General features: G+C 40.1%; 1 protein-coding gene and 1 long non-coding RNA gene across 2 annotated transcripts in view; one reads left to right on the top strand and one right to left on the bottom strand.

Moving 5' to 3' along the window:
- The window catches only part of LOC148938322 (uncharacterized), a 54,603-nt gene extending 47,111 nt beyond the window's left edge, over window positions 1-7,492 (bottom strand). Inside the window, exon 1 of the long non-coding RNA XR_016139088.1 lies at window positions 5,685-7,492. This is a non-coding gene — a long non-coding RNA (uncharacterized LOC148938322). The remainder of the gene's footprint in view (window positions 1-5,684) is intronic.
- Window positions 1-17,482, top strand: part of LOC105431615 (protein Fe65 homolog) — a 146,881-nt gene that overhangs the window by 9,039 nt on the left and 120,360 nt on the right. Inside the window, exon 2 of the mRNA XM_011645915.2 lies at window positions 11,079-11,135. The gene's annotated coding sequence lies outside the window, so the exon portion shown is untranslated. The remainder of the gene's footprint in view (window positions 1-11,078; window positions 11,136-17,482) is intronic.

The following is a 17,482-nucleotide window of genomic DNA, read 5'->3' on the forward strand; positions in this document are numbered from 1 at the left end:
TTAAGAACTTTAGAACTTTCAATTAATAACATCATCGATGAGGAACACGGAATATTTAATTCAAGCGTGATTTCAGTAATTAATTTCAAGAGGAGAAAGGATACATTACTTTGCCATTACGTATTATTTGATCGGCTACTAATTACTGTTACAATAATATATATCTATTAATATTTCGCGGTCAATAACTTCTCCATTAAGTTCATTTGTGAGGAACGTACATACAAATGTTTTCATAAAAGAACCCCGATACTTTCATCATAATCGATACTTTCAATATAATTTCAAGCGATCTCCAATAACAGTTTATGAGGAAGCACTTTTCGCGAATCGCGGTCCAATTAAATCCAGCGTTATTAAGTTATCAGCTTTTCATTACCGACATAACGCGCACTTTACACCGCTCGCGCTCTGTTTTCTCCTTTCGTCATAATGCCCGAGCAATCCGGTCTCACGTGCGGCTTCCATCGTGTGTACTCGAGCACACTTTTGCCGGACGCTGGAAGACAGGTGGACGGCACTTTATCGGCCAGGAAACACCAGCAAGTCGTGTATTGTGACCGGCCGAGATTAGAGCCATTGTTTTCGCGCTCGTCCGACCTGAATGGCGTTCCTACTGTTCGACGACGAGGAACGAGAACGGGAATAGGAGAACTCGTTTCGACGTCGCCCCGGTTTGATGCCGCACGTAACGAACGTGTGCGAGCTTTATTAATTTCCGGAAATTGAGGGCCGTATCTGCAGCCGAGCGTCGGATCGATACCGTCGATGTCGCGCGATCGAATCGCTTCTCTCTCTCTCTCTCTCTCTCTCTCTCTCTCTCTCTCTCTCTCTCTCTCTTTCTTTCTTTCTCCGATTCTCCCAATATAGTGATAACTTTCGTCACTCATCCGAAGCTACACAATCACGATCCGAGAAGCTGAATAAACAATAATTCGACCGTTCGATTTGTCTGCTATTCTATCGAAAATATTGCGTTTCATTTTATTAGACGATTGAATCTTTTGTGTGCCGTGATATTTTTGAACGTAACGTTTTGAAACTATGTCAACGATCGATAGCGTTCTCTTTTAATATAATTCACGTGTCGACATGATATTGCGCAACTTTGCTTCCCTCCTGCTCCTCCTCCTCCTCCTCTTGACGACTTGCTATGTTAAATTTATTCGGCACAAATAGCGAAAAAGTGGAAGAAGAAGAGAGGTGAACTCGCAGCGACGAGATCGATATTCGATCGATGTTGCACAGGTCGCAGATATTTGCTCATTGCTGCGAAAACGAATGTGTTTTTCGAGAAGAGTCCGAAATTTTCGAGGACAAAATGGAATAATAAAATTCCGGGGTACACGAAACGAAATTCTCTGACTGCGAGCCTGTTTGCGCTCTAGATTCAGGGAACGACGAAGTTCGTTAACCGACGCTCTATACCGCGAGGCTTTGTGTACCTCGGAGAACAATTTCTAATTTTCTGTTACAATAGCGTGAGTTCCATTGGCGCGGACGGAAAAGGTCTGCGAGGGTGTGCACTTTCCCCTCGGGATTTTCCGAGAGAAAGGTCTCCCCACCCTATCGATTAAAAAGTAATGTTTCATTAACTCAAATTTCATGAAGAAATTGTTTATCGTGAATGCGAGCAGTTTTTTTTTTTGGCAGCTTTTATTCTCAGCCATGCTCTTTGTTTCCATTAAACTACATTCGTCCGTTGTTAAAATCTGGCCACATTGTCCCGCGCGTCATATGTCAAACGGACGAATTTAATTTCCATTAATTAAACGTTGCTTGCGAGAACAAAGTTTTGTATTAGGTGCGATTATTTTAATAACGCCGGAATACAACCGCCGCGTGTGCAATTCGGAGACGCAAAGCTGCACGTTGTGTCTCATCGAGTTATAATAATCCTTTTGCAGCGATATTCGGTGCTAACCGACAATGCAAATGAAAATTCATACCGTGGAGCGGAGAGAGTCGCTTTTATAATATAATAATAATAATAATTCCCATCCGCATTATAATTTTCATTGATATTATAAGTACATTTGTATTTTAATTAGTACCATAGTCATAAATATCGAAATGTGAAATTATCTGAATGCTAGAAATTATATCAGAAAGATATAGTCCCGATGCAATGAAAGAGGAAAACGTCACGAACGGATGCGATGAAAGGAGAGACTTGTGTTCGTGTTTGCTCTCTCCCCTTCACGAAAAACGTTCGATCGGGGCACCGAATGACATTATCTGCTACGTCCCATTCCAAAAGCTTTTGACCCTCGTGGGGGTCGCGAAACCCTTTTTATTCCTATTTTTTACTCGCTCTCGTATTAATAAATCCCACCTGCCGAGTTTTTCGCGTAAATGACGGGAAATGCATGCGGGAATGTAAGTTTACAGATCTGAAAATTGATATTTACGCGGTGCCGATACGAGAGTTTTCTCGATATTCCGAGGATACGTCATGGTTCGAGGGGCATCGAACCCCTGTATTTTTTTTTTCCGCCGCGTTCGTTCCGGTTTCACTCACGGGAATTCGTCGACCAGCAGGGACTCCTCGTAAATTTGCACGATGTACGTTGATAACATTTTATGGGAATAATGGTGATTTATCTAGCCGCATAATTCTCAAAATACTCGTCGAGCGCGAGTGCGCGGATAAAGCGCGGGGTTTAAACCGTGCTCGATTGTGTCGCGATTTTATGAGATATTTGATAGCGCGATACAAATATTTAGAGATGCGTGGATATTATCGACCATTTGAATAGCGATTCGGGACACACGTTACTCGTGCATCGCTATTTCAATAACATTTTCGTTGCATCAGAATGTATCGCGTTTAATCACGCATAAAATGACCAAGTGATTCGAGCTGCATTAATGACACGAAAATTAGTGCACTGGATTATTCAAAAAGATATACAATGAAAATGACTTTGACGTTTAATTTATCATCTGCAATCACGAAACGTAATTGCGTCCATGAAACACTAAATATTCAGTTATATTTTTTAAAGAGAATATTTAGATATTTTTATATAAAAAATAAAAAATTAAAATTATAAGAAGTACACATAGATTCGTGCAAATCCGAGTAGCTATAGGCTGATTTATTTGCTCTTTCAATGCTTATTCAATTGTCCGGCATAATTCCTTTCCCACGGCTTATCTCTTTAATCGTTTTCTCGAAATTGCGTCACGTTTTCTCGTTTCTATAAGAAGAAAAAAAGAATAAAAGAGTCCACGTGTTGAACTCTCAATGGCGCCACTTGATGATACTTTCCGTAGTTACGTCATTATTTAGAACGTGTGTCGAGAGCTGGTGACGAGGATTATAGCGAAGAACGTGTGCATTACGCGTGTATTTGCGGTGAAAGTACACATAAATATGCATAGAGAAAAATGAGAAGAGGAAACTATGGGCGTAAAATGCTAGGAGGAGACGGCGGAGATGAGAAGATGCATCAGAAGGAGAGAGAAGAAGGAATGTTCGTGCGAGAGTGGTGTTACTCCTAATTGCATGCCAGACAGCGACTGCATCTTCCATCCCTTTTGTCCCCTTCATCTCCCGTCACTCTCTTTCTCTCTCTCCCCTCGTTCGTTCCTTTTCCTTCTCTCTTCCCTCACCGTTTCTCATCCCTCTCCACTTTCCACCGGTATTTGCGAGCTACCCATCCCCCACGACCCACGGCACGCCACTCCGGAAACGTCGCGTAAGAAACGTTATTGCGCCACTCCACGGAGTTTCCTGGTACAAGGCTGTCCTTCTCTTCCTCTTCCTCAGCCTCCTCCTCCTCCTCCTCCTTCTCATCCTCCTGTTCTCATCTCGGCTTCTTCCGGCCGACAACGCATGTACGGAAAAGACATCGGACAGAGTGTATTACGCGTCGAGTTTGTAAGGTATCCCTTTTGCTCGTCCTTTCAAGTAAATCCTGCTGGAAATGTTGTTGCAAACATATCATTCTAGTTGGCTCGTTTTCTATGACGGACACGTTATATTTACGAACAATAGCGGCTGTGAATGGTAGACAGTGGCAAAAAAATTATGCTTTTGAGAATAGACAAGAGAATGGACGAGCTTCTAACGAGCTAATGAATACGACAATCATTTATTTAATTATCCAAATCTTATAAGAGATAACATTTTTGTCCTTAATATATTGCTAACAATTTATTAACAAAATTTTATTTCTAATATAAAGAACTCGAAGATTAAGAAAAACGAGTTTTGTTTTAATATCCCTTGATACAAATGTAAAATCGTGATAAGAGTCAATAATTTTTTGCCGTTGAACAAAGATTGAAAGAATAAAAGTTGCATAGGATAACAGGAAGATATTTTTACAATTTTTCGACACGCGAGAACCAGCAGCTCGTCGTTCCGATCCTGGCGACGGCCGAAAGGCTCCGGCAGAGTCCTGTACCTGTTGATCCCTCGTCGGAGAGACCCCCCCCCCCGTTCGCACCCCCGTGTCGGGCCCGGCGCGCGAGACAGGGGGAGGGAGGGGGTAAATAACTGCCGGCAGAACTGCCGGCCCGGAATTATGCCGGCCGCTCTCAAAGAGCGATAAAATAAATCATGCTTCGCGAGGACACGCGCATTGCGGCCGTATCCACCTTACTCTTTCTCTCTCTTTCTTTCTCTCTATCTCTCCATCCACCCGCGCGATATCCCGGCGGCTTCGCGGTGGATAAGAGAGGCGAAGGCGGCGTCCCTCGGGAAATCAGAGAAAGATGCACTGCAACTCGCGCGAAAAGGTTCTCCCTGCCCCTCTCCCCTCCCCCGCTCTCTTGTCTCTTACTCATCCTCTCGCGCACCGCGGCGCATATTCGCGCATCCCCCCCGACTTTCCCCTTGTCTTTAGACGGTTGAACATGAAGTGAATCGGTTCGACAAGGAACACTGCGAATGAAGGGCTAGAGGAAAAGAAGGAAGAAGAATAAGAGTCTCTGCTGAAAAAGCGAATGCATCGTCCCGTAATGCATTGGCGACGGCGCCACGTTAAATTGAGTTTCTCGCATAATTCGCTTGAGAGTTTGCCGTTAAACTTGGTTATTGGACGCGCGATTGTGATCAGAATGTTGTACCGACTACGGCGAAAAAAAGGGACGATGTCTTATCTTATCTTCTCGCTCTGAAAGTCCGCGTTATCTTCTGCTAAATTTTTTACGCCTATATCGCGAGTTCGTTAAATAATTCGTGACTCTCAGTAATCCAATTCCGAAGGAGATTAAATAATTCATATTACTGTAAATAATTGGCAACGCGATCAAAACGTCGTTTCAAATTTTTTGTTTGCTTTATTATACGTTTATTAGTATTTTATAGTATGTATTAATTTAGGTAATCAAATCACATTCAACGGATTCATGAATCATAAATAGAATCAGAGAAACGACATCCGAATCGCTTTTATAATCTACCCTTGTTGACATAAAAGCTAGTTGGCTTAAGGCTATTCTGTTCACGACAGGGCGGCGTTGGCTCAAAAGATTTTTTTTCTGACAAGCCTTTGAAGTACTCCGACGTAATTAGAGGCGGGAATCAAGAGAATATTCTTGAATCAAGAAAATCTCCGAAAGAATTTCTTTCGACGTCTCTCATCTTTTATATTTTCAATTCGAGAGTAGGCGTGACAAGCAAATGCAAATCGAATCACTTGGTAAATAAGATATAAAAGTTATTCGCTCACCGGTCGATGAATCGCTGCTGCATCTTTCGTTGCATCCTCTATTGCATCTGACGCGTCGTCCATTGATAGCTGCTCCAGATATGAATCCATCAACAGAGATCCACTGGTTCTGGCACTGGACATTTATATACTCACACACACAAACACTTTCATCCTGCACTATATTCATATTGTTTTTCTACACGAAACTCGCCGGTGGCAGAACGGAAAGAAAAAACAACATCGGCAAATGAACGCGATTCCACGGCAACCAACGCGATCATAATAATAATCGAACGATATTCACTCGCGAAATTCTCTAACGAATCGGAGCGTGAAGAATATAACCATTTCTAAAAATTCGAAATTATGCGCAATGAATGCGACAAAAAATGGACGCCATCGGTACCGAACGAGAGTCGCTCTGAAATTAGCGTCATGCGACAAAAAAATGGACGCCATCGGTACTGAACGAGAGTCGCTTTGAAATATACGTACATATATATATATTTTTTTTGCAGAAGAGCTCAATATTTACTATTTATCTCTATTACACGTAACGTGTATTGAAAGGTGAGGCCTTTTCCTAACACTTGAAATCCGCGACACAACAATTAGGATGCTGGCCCATGGACACGGAAAACGGAATCGGAATGGAATCGGAAAGGTGAAATGGTGGGGATAGCCAATCAGCATCGTTCCGAAATTTCATAGCTTTTCGTTCCGATTTTAAGCACCCTGATTTTCCATGGAGCATATTTTTTAGGAAACGGAATCTGTTCTAATCTTATATTTTTTTCAAATTGATAATTTTTCATCATTTTATTTAATTAATATATTAATATACATATAGATAATTATTAATGCTGATTGGCTGTCATCATCATTTCACCTTTCTGATTCCGTTCCGATTCCGTTTTCCATGCTCATGGGACAGCATCCTTATATTATTCGATTAGCGGAAGGCGTCTGATAATACTTACAATAGAGTCTACATATGTATATGTCATGGGACTTCATAGCGAATTCATAGCGAAGAGTTTCCGAATCGATGAAATTTCCATCATTATCTCCTTCGCGAGATGCTTACTTTCGATGAAATTACGATGATCACCCGACATTTTTCCTCATTTGACACTCACTTTTGGAGAGATATAATCGCGATATAATCTCGCTCAATGCTTTTTCTTTAAAATGTATGCGTACGATATTCTGAAAAAAAAAACTCTCAATTGCCGTCAATTTTTGCCATTAATTCTATGAAATCCGAAATTTGTGCTATTTACGACGTAATCGGAGCATTGTGTGTGCTTGATATCTTGTTCTATCGATAATATTTTACTCGATATCACCGTGTCTCAGATATTCGTGTTAATGTTTCGCGAGAAACATGTTAGAGAACACGAGAACACGAGGGAGAATGTTTGGAGACGTTCACACGTCGCCGGAAACGCGAGCCGCTTACAAGCTTGACAAGTACCTACTAAGTTTCTCGGAAGTGCCTTCGACTGAAACAGGTTTCAATTGTTTCGGGAGCACGATTAAACTCAATTTGTCATGTATTCGCACGAAGCTGAAAGCGCGTTAGAATTTTAGTTAGATTCGTAGCTACGAGGTATGTTAAAGCGAATTAAACTGAATCACCTAAACTGATACACCTAGAACGTTTGGCGTTTGTATTTTATTGAGTTTGCATATAATCGAAGTAATTTCGTTGCTTTAACGATTTACAATACTGATGATTGTATCGACAAGCAAAAGCGAAGGAAACATTGGAATTAACGCGATTTAATAGTAATTATCAAATAATATCGTATGATAGATAATTTCAATTCGACAAACCGTTTTTTCATTTTTTTTAAATTCGTAGATAATCCGTCATTTCGCGAATAAAAGAGGAGGGGCGTCTGGTTGCAAGTGCGACGGGGTTTACACGTCAATCTACAGAGCGTCTTTCGCGGCTAATCTTCAGCTCGCGCTTCAGTCCCCGAATCGTTCTAGTGATAATATCGAATAGTTCTCAATAGTCAAGAAATAATGTTAATCAAAATCGCTACGATATAATAGGCAGTCTCGAAAAAGAATCAGAGAGCTTCGTTCGATACGTCTTATTTAGAGGACGGCAGACGCAAAAATGTTTACTACGCGACACGACTTCGCTCGCTGTTACCCCCACTCTCGCTCCTCGGTAAGTCCGCCGGCGCGACGTTATTTTTCCTAGAATATTCGAAATCGTATAGTCCGTGCGCGTACATATGTATACTACGGGCCGTTACGGTATAATAATTGAATTGTGCCGCAGATATTAAACGTTCGAAAGCGAAAGATCATCAGCATTCTGAAAATCGCATCTCTTTCGCACCATACGCGAACTTTCCATAGTTCTCCTTCTCACTCTTTCTTTCTCTCTCTCTCTCTCTCTCTCTCTCTCTCTCTCTCTCTCTCTCTCTCTCTCGATGTCGAAGCTATAACGTTAAACCGCGCGTTGCGCGGCGTTAGCTGGCGCATTGCGATTTTACTCGACTTTTTTCATTTTTGATATTTCGAGGCGAACATATTTTAATTCGTTAATTCATGCCCGAGGCAAGCAGCAGCGTGAGTAATTCTTGGAACTGAGCCGAGGTGGCGATTCTCGGAAGAGAGGTGGCGATGTAAACAAAGCTCGAATTCGTTGCCGATACTTGGAACACAATAATAACAATCGCGTCGACCGCGCTGTGTTTTCGTAGGCTCAGTTGCGTCGTGAACTTCGTGCTTTACGGACGTGTCTTTGCGATTGAGAGAGTGATGCCGCGCAATCCGAGTCGAATTATATTGCGCACATACGATAAACATACGTTAAAGTGAATATTCGGAGCATGAGTGTAACGAAAGAGGAAAATATAGATGCGTATATGAACCTTTTTATAGGAAGCATAAATTGAAACTTTGAAACGTAAAAGAAGAATTAGAGATAAACGCTTCTCTTACGTTTCGATGTTCTAATTTACGCTTTCTAGCAGATTCATTCGCGCTTTTGTTATTTTCACTACATTCACGCTTTTTGAATCTTTATCTTTGTCAGGGAAAGTATGTTAGGATTTTCGATTGTCGCCGGCGAGAGTTGTGCCGCGATGTGAAGTTGCCCCGAGTGAAATTTAGAACTCTCTGAATATAGTGTGGAGTACAATGGCTACCGTATCGCTTTATGCGTGTGCTCCGAAGTGCGTATGGAAATAAGCATCGGGAGTGCCGTACAGAATCGCGAACGTTCGTCGTATTGCGTTGATCAATGCACGGAATAATAATTCGTTTGGCTCTTTAAGTTTTGTTAATATTGAATGTGCGAGTGAGTGTCAATTAATGGTGGAGGAGCAGTTGACCATGAGATGACAATCCTGGTTGAAGTAATATTTTTCGCCGTGACGTACATCTTCCCTTCTTATTTGGATGGCGATGGATCTCCAGGTGATTGCATAATCTAATTTTTATTTCTTATCTTATTTTTATTTGACGCTAATCATTCATCTATTTTATATGTATATATGAAATTCATTTGACGTCATGGTGAATTTATTAAATAAATAATGCGACTTAGATATTACGAATAGCTAAATAATAAATAAATAAGACGGAAGACATTTTTAGCTTATCGCTTGACGCAGAGATTATTTATTTCTGTTCATTATCCTGTTTGCCTCGCGTTATCGAATAAATCGCAAAGTTGTTAATTCTGTTTATTCGACAGAGATGGTTCTCTAAACATGTCCCATCTCTCGCGTACATTCGCGGATAATAATTCCGCGTTGCGATTTACAACGCCGTGATACGTTCCGTCAAAGTTTTCTCTCCTCGGCGTGAGGCACTCCCTTCAGACGGCGCGAGAGACGCAACGAGCTCTCGTGATGAAACCCGCAAGAAACTCCCGAGTTCGACGGCCAAACGAACATTTGCAGCTGCTTTCCGCACGAAAACACTCGACCACCGTCGTGCAATATGTACCCTCCACGTGGCGAGTCCTTCCGTTTCGAGGACGCTCCTACGCCTCTTCTACCGGGTGCGCATGAAACACGTGACGCGTCGCGAATGTGTGCCGCCCGGTCGTGTGTGCGCGACGCCGAACACGAGAAACCACTCAGGCCAGTCCATTTGGGGTGCGTTTGCAGAGACGACTCATTCGTATCTCTCTCTCTCTCTCTCTCTCTCTCTCTCTCTCTCTCTCTCTCTCTCTCTCTCTCTCTCTCTCTCGCTCTCTCGCTCGCTCGCTCTATCTCTATCTTCCGGATGTGCTCGGATTCGCGTATGCAGCGTGACGATGGAGGATTGAAATAAAAGAGGACTTCTCCTCGGACTCGCGCTGTCGTGCATCTTAGAGTTTACCTCGTTCTTGTCCCTTCGACTCCAGAGTAACCAACATCAAAGAGACACGTGGTCCCTTTTAGTGTAGTACGAAATCATTTCATCAGAGATCATTTCGCGTGGAATGTCATTGCTATTAGACATGAAACTTCATTCGCAATATGTTCGTAAAAAATCTCGAGAATTGCGATTTTCATTGAGATGATTTCGGAGAAGTAGAATAAATTGCATAAAAAATATATTTACATGTATCCAAAGTTGGAGTGTGATATTATACTGTTTATTATCGTAAATGTTTATGATTATAATTATACTATGTTTATAATTATACATATGTATTTTATTAATTTTATTAGTAGAAATACATTAATAAGTCATATAATTTGTGCAAAAACAACTGCACTCATATTGTATAAATTTTGTTCTTTTTTTCAAAAAAACTTAATTGTTTTGAATTATATATTAAATATCCGAATAATTATAATAATTTTTCTTAAAATATAAAATATATTCAGCATTTAATAAAAATATTAATAATATAATTTATAATCACTTCACTATATATTATAGAGTGATAAAAATTTCATTATAATTTTTACTGCGTTATTTTCTCTGTGTGCGAAGGACTTTAATAGATGGAGAATCTAATATAAAAAATTTCTTCATTAATTTAAAAATTAAATTTAATTGACTTTCAAATATATTATAATGAGATTAAATTTGATTTTATCTCGACTGTTATATTCTGTGCATTTGAGAGAAAGTTTGATTTTACAAATTTAGATATGTTTAATTTATCTTCCCTCATATTTAAAAGCGCCGAGGAAAAGTAGCATGTTGCCTCGAAAGTTTCAAGAATAGCATTGATTCCACGATATTTTTTTTTTACCGATATTCCGAAATAACGGGTATCTAATAAAGAAGCTGCAATTAGCTAGTGATTTATCTCGTCGAGAAGATGAGCGTCGCGATAGTCCGGCTAATTGCCGAGATTTGAGACGCCTCGTAACTCGAAGTTTCTCTTGCTAACGTAGTTTCCGCGCGAGTTAAAGGTGTTCTTTTCGTTTTGTGTTCCAGGTGTCTTTCGTCTAATGCAGTGGCCTCTCCCGCCCGGCGAACTTTATGAAAACTCCGGTAAGTATAGCGCGGATTCGCAATTTGCCCTCGTTACAGAATGATACATACCAACAGTTTCGCGCAGACTAATGGCGAAGTGCTTCCTTCGTTTTCGCGCGCTCCCGGAAACTATCGGGAAACTGTTTTGTTTCCTCGGAAAATGGAGCCCGCTCGTGTCGCGATGCATCATGCGCGTTATGCAGGAGACAAGGACGAAAGTAGTTTATACAATTCGCGCCGACTCCGTTACGGGCGACTCCTTTATAAGGAACGCATTTTTCTCGATTTTGAATCAATTCTGAGCTCTTCGAGATATTTCTTGCCTTTCGCGCGAAAAAAAGAATCTCCCGTAACTTGAACAGCGAAAAACTTTACAATCGCGATTTCCTACTTCGTATTTCAAGGCGAATGATTTAACGTTCGGTAGCATAGTAATAGTTTGGCGATAGTAAATCAGTGTGAGCGTGTAATCCGTAATAATAGCTAACGTGATTCATAATCGCTCGAGTATCACTAACGCGGCGTTTAAGAGGCGGCTCCGAGATAGCTTCTTAGATTAGATTCCTAGGCATGCCGCCAAATTCGCATTCTTGCGCAGCCATTAAACGAAGCTCGGCTGTATAAGGTGCTTCTGATAAAGCTTCGCCGCCCGTCTCCCTGCTTCTGCCTGCCAAAGGCAGCCTCTGGTAATTAAGTCGGGCCCACAGCGACGTCGCTTCCATTGTACCGGGCAAATGGGCTGTTTAGCCCGGATACATGACTCCATCCCTCGGTTATTGTGCATGTACCGGCGCAATCGATCACCGACCCACATCTCTTGGTCCCTCGATCCCTCTTCCCGAGCCCTCTACCTCCGCGTTTCCCCCTTTGCACCCTCTTTGCCGACCCGTAGACCAACTGCTACCTCTTTCTCCGACCTCAGTATTATCAAAGTTTTGATAGACGTACGAAAACCGTCCGTCGCGATACATGTTGCTTTGGATCTTGCGAAAGCACTGCGGTACGATCGCACGAATCGATTTATTCTCATCTTGAGAAATGTCTGCCGAAGGGAATGTCGAAACAATATATATTTTTGCATAAAATTCATGTTTTTTTTTTTTTTCCAAAAAACTTTTTTCACGCGAAGAATGAAATTTAAAATTGAAAATTATAAATAAAGGATATTAAATATAAATATAAAAATAAATGGGCGAATGAGAGTCAGTCGCTGGTACGTTCTATGCTTTATATCATTTATTAATTCTGTGCGATGTACAAATAGTAAGAGACATTATATAATAAAAAAATATCGGATATTTTGATTCATTTTTTAGCCATTTTCAACAAAAGTAATGTTATATTAAATAAATAAAAAAAAATAATAATAACTTTGTATAATAATAATAACTTTATATAATAAAAATACTAATATAATTCTAATAGTAATCAATATTGTTAAAAGCATATTGTTAAAAGCATATAATAAATATGTGGTTTAATTGCGATTTCAATGCCGAGTGATGTTAAAGTTTCTATAAATAAATGACACATCCTCGAAATTACATATCGGTAGTTATTTTAAAGTAATAAAAAATTTTGCATGGTTTTTTATCATAAAAAGTCAACGCAACAAACAAATAATAAATTTTATAAAATAAAAGATGTTTGTAATGACGTCAATAATATTAAAAATGATATGAAAAGAAAAATATATAAATTTGTTTTAAAATGTTCATTTAATCGACAATCACTAAGTAACAAGTCCTATTATGTCAAATATATTAAAGATGTGTTACACCTATTTTTATTTACAATGAAAAAATTATAAAAAAAATTATAGATTATTTTAGATTTAAAAATAATACAAAAAATTTTACGGCAGTTTAAAACCTCGATCAAAAATTAAATGCAAAGTAAAAATGTGTTTTGATAAAAGTATAATTAAGAAATGACAAAAAAATCTCTAGAACTTCATATATAAGTATTTTATATATAAGTATTTTAATGTTATTAAATTTGTTCAGAATGTGTGAGTGTCGGCTAATCGCGTGAAAAGTTCGGACATGAACCCCGCAATATGACACGGTTCAACAGATAAACTTCGTCCGTATTTCTCGTCGATTGACGATAAATACGAACGAACACCCGAAATTCGATAACGCGAGGATCGGCGTACATCTTTCCCCTCTCTCTAGCGTGTGATAGGAGGCCAATGGCCGCATGGAAACGGAATGAAAATATTGTTCCACCAAGAGACATTTCGGCGATGTTACGCGCCCCACGAAACGTATCCGACTCGAGAGTGGAAAATCCAGCCGAAACGAATTCGCGAAAATCCTCTCTGGGGAATGGACGTCGAGAGGCGCGCGTCCGCCTTCTCGGAGTTTCTGCGAGAGGAGTCTTTGACACTAGAGACACTTTAAAAACGTGCCGAGACTGCCTGAGAACGGGTATGCACTCTCGCGGTAACAACTCGCTCGTGCTCGAACGGAAATTCTTTCGTTTTTATTAATGCGGAATTACTTCCCCTCCGTCAAGAAAGAGAATTCACCTCTCTTCGCGACCTCGCCGCGTCGAAAATCGCATTCGAGTTGCGATTAAATGAGATTTTTATCTTCGCCCGATCGTCAAAGAGATGCTTTCGCATCTCAGAAGTGTAAATCTATTCACCACTTTTGCTGATAACTAAAGAATATTTAAATTATAATATATTTCATGACTAAATTATGCGGATCTTATATAATTATAATAAATCTAGATATGACAAATGAATTCACGGAGAAAAATATCTGATCACATCATAACCATCCGTGATTACATTATCTTAATGTATATTTTATATTCTATTCATTTAAATGTTGCTTAAGAATTTAGTTCTTCTAATAACTCTTTGACGTAAATTGTAATTACGTAATTAAGAATCCGTCAGATATGGTTTGTATGAAAATATCTCGCGAACTTGATAGTGCTCGGTTAAGTACGCGATTCCTATTCTTGGCGAGTAATATTATCTTCGGTGTGACAAAGACACGCGGTGTAACTGTTACTCACGATCGCGCGGGAAATCCAGTTTCCGGAGCGGAAACTTTCGCCGTCACGGCGAAACACTCGTGACATGTCGCGTATTTTACGTACGTGGCGAGAATGCGCGCACGTGCTTGGTCACGACTACGTGGCGGAAAAGTTTCGGATGAAAAAAGGCGACATTAATTATTATCGTTTCTCCCTCTCTCGGGGCGCGGGATGCGATCGACATCGCAAGACGAACGTTGAGCAATAACGTCGTCGATCGTCGCCTCATCATTAAGTCCGTCTCTCTCTCTCTCTCTCTCTCTCTCTCTCTCTCTCTCTCTCTCTCCTGCGTCTATCGATCAGGCTCGGTCTCGGAAACCACCTGCCGCCTCCAGAGTCAACCTCGTTCCCGAGGAATTACATGATGTTCGCGACAGATGCGCCGATGCATCGGTGAATGATAGCCTCCTCCTGGATGCGGAAAGGGTTGTCACGAAATCTGCAAGCGATAAATCAATCCGAAAGGCCAATTGGCGAAGTCCGCGTTGCGAAATAAATCCGTCATATTTACCGTAAAATTAAATTCGAAGATATCGATACAATATTTATTCTGCCCAATTATTTTGAATTATCAATTCCAAATATGCATTAATCCAAATTGATCTGCACGGATCTAATTTTATTTGAGTTGGATTTTATTCTTTTTTTTTTTTTATTTAGTGATCTCGGGGAAAGGGGAATGAAATAAAATACGGTACAGCAATGCGCGCTTCCGCTTCGTTCGCGTTCGCACAGCGAAACATTTGTCCTACGCGGCGTCCCTATGATTTATGGCAGTATTATTCGCACCCAGCTACCCTTTCAATAAAATAACATCGATATTCCCGAGTGGCATTATTGAGACGAATTGTTTTCACCGTGTTGCCCCGACATTCTCGAGTACGCAAATTTTTCGCGGCTCGTACTCATTCAATTGTCATCGATATCCGCTAATATCGGTTATTCATTACCATTCATTACCATTACGTAACTATTATCTGATGTGATTCGTGAAATAAAATTAAGCTTGCGGTAATACTAATACGGATAAAATTTATCAGAAGATTTACAATTATGTAGGATTAACATGACACAAAAGATTGATTGATCGATTTATTTATTTAATGCAATTACAAGTTTAACATGACATAAAATGATGATCATTTTCATATTTTTTAATTTTCAGAAAATTTTATCAAGTTACTATCTTATTTTTTAACGTTGTTTGATTTGTCATATAACTAAATTTTTAATATACCTAAATATTTTATTAGATAAATAATGCAAATATTAAAAAGAATTACAAATTAAATACGTTTGTGAGTGAAAACGATATCACTCACTATCTATTTAGCTTTCGTAAACTATGTCAGATAGATCAAATATAAATTGACTATGAAAGCGAGATGATCCGACTTAATTTATTAGTTGTTGGCGTTGAAAACTAGAATTGCTTCATTCAAATATACTGATACATTGACATATGAAGATGTATATATCTACAATAATAGCTTCCTCAGCACGGAGATTTGCTATTAATCACAAGCAAACGGTAACTTAATCCAGTTTAGTCATAACGCAAACAATAATTCGGTAACGCCAGTACCAGTTTTCGTGCCAGTTAAAAAGATATAACTTTAATACAAATTCAATATGAGTTTAAAGCGCAGACGTACATGCAATAAAATTATAATGTTTTTTTCTTTTTTTCATCTATATATGTGCGAATTAATTATTTGTTCTTTCTGTTATTATCTTTTATTAACATAGACAAAATCTTTTTCCATTCTCCGGTAGATTAAAAAAATTTTTAAGAACGCTTAATATGACAAAGTATAACAGAGATTATATTGTGCGTTATGATGCTCTACCTGATGTTTATCAAGCATCTCTTAATCCATCTCGGTAATAACGCCAACCCCAATTTAAGTTCCGAAACAATCCCCAAGCTTCCTGCAAAACTTGGAAATCAGATTTCTGCCTACGTCCCAAGACGATTTGCGAAAATTTCGCGAAGTAATTCCCACGATAGTAATTCTGTCGACAAACCCAGCATCCCTTTTCGGTCTAAATGAGGTGTTTATTTCGAAAGTGACGTAAACCAAATTTGATAAATCTTATTGCACCTAATATGAATGAATTAAACCCGTTGTATATAGGATGTTTCAAAATCCCTGGACAATTTTTCCGTCATACATTTGCTTTACTTTACTTTATACTTTAACTTTTCTCGGATCGACTTTTTTTAAGCAAATAATTGTCGCCACATCTTGTCATCTTTCGTCATTAAGTATGGTAATTAAATGTCAAACGGAAGATCTGAGAAACTTGTCCGGAGGGCCGTTTCTCGGGGGAAGTTTTTTCTCTCGGGGTAAAAATTTTGAAATCCGATTCTCTCCGTCCGCGAGAGACAATTGTCGTAAGAACCCAGCCGGGATTTGCGGCGAACAGTTCGGCACACTCTCTCCGTGCGGGAATGAGAATAGTTACGAGGAGTTTTCGGCCGGCTGGTTGGCCGGATTAATCTGCATATTACCATCCGCCGCGAGGCCATTTGCATTCCCGGGATGGAATACCTGCAGTGCCAGCATCTTCCGTCGCGTGGCGACGACGTGCCAACGATCCCGTAATGATCGCAATGACGGATGCGGTCGCGGTGCGGTCATGTCGCACGTGCGTCGGAGGCCATCGGGAGGCCGTTGAAAGATTTAATTAACGCTTTGAGTAACGTCAACAATCCGCCGTGTTGCAAGGCAAGACTTGGACAATGCGACATCTCAGATAAAAGAGACATATTTTCTCTTTCGTCGTAAATCACATTATGCTTGAACCGAGCAACATGTATATGTATATGTGTGTGTGTGTGTGTGTGTGTGTGTGTGTGTGCGCGCGCGCGCGCGCGCGTGTGTGTGTGTTATATAATTCTTTGGATTATTTCAATATATCGAAAAGAGCATTTCTCGAGTTTTTCTTTCCGTTCGACCACCTTTCCGTTCGCGCTCACCGCCATCCGTTTTGCGTCGCACGCATTTTTCATTCGACGCGTCAAATCCCTTCGCTCGTCGTGATCTCGTCCGCCCTTTGTTTTAGAATCCACCCTTGGTCCCTTTTATATCTCTTGTGACTCTTTCTTTCGCAGTTCTTCAATCTCCCTGGCGGATTAGGAGTTCAAAGCTCAAAGCGTCTTCTTCGGCGCCGTACGTGTCTGTTTCGCGGCGGGACAAACTGTTCGCCGTTTTCTTCGGGCGTAAATTTATGGTCCATCCACGGTAAACTAACCGGAAAAACGGTACTGAAAGAGCCAAGAAGGAAACGCTGTGACAAAAGGCCAT

The sequence above is a fragment of the Pogonomyrmex barbatus genome, unplaced genomic scaffold, assembly GCF_055798465.1.
Source record: "Pogonomyrmex barbatus isolate J1 unplaced genomic scaffold, ASM5579846v1 scaffold1, whole genome shotgun sequence".
In the NCBI taxonomy this organism is placed as follows: Eukaryota; Metazoa; Arthropoda; class Insecta; order Hymenoptera; family Formicidae; genus Pogonomyrmex; species Pogonomyrmex barbatus.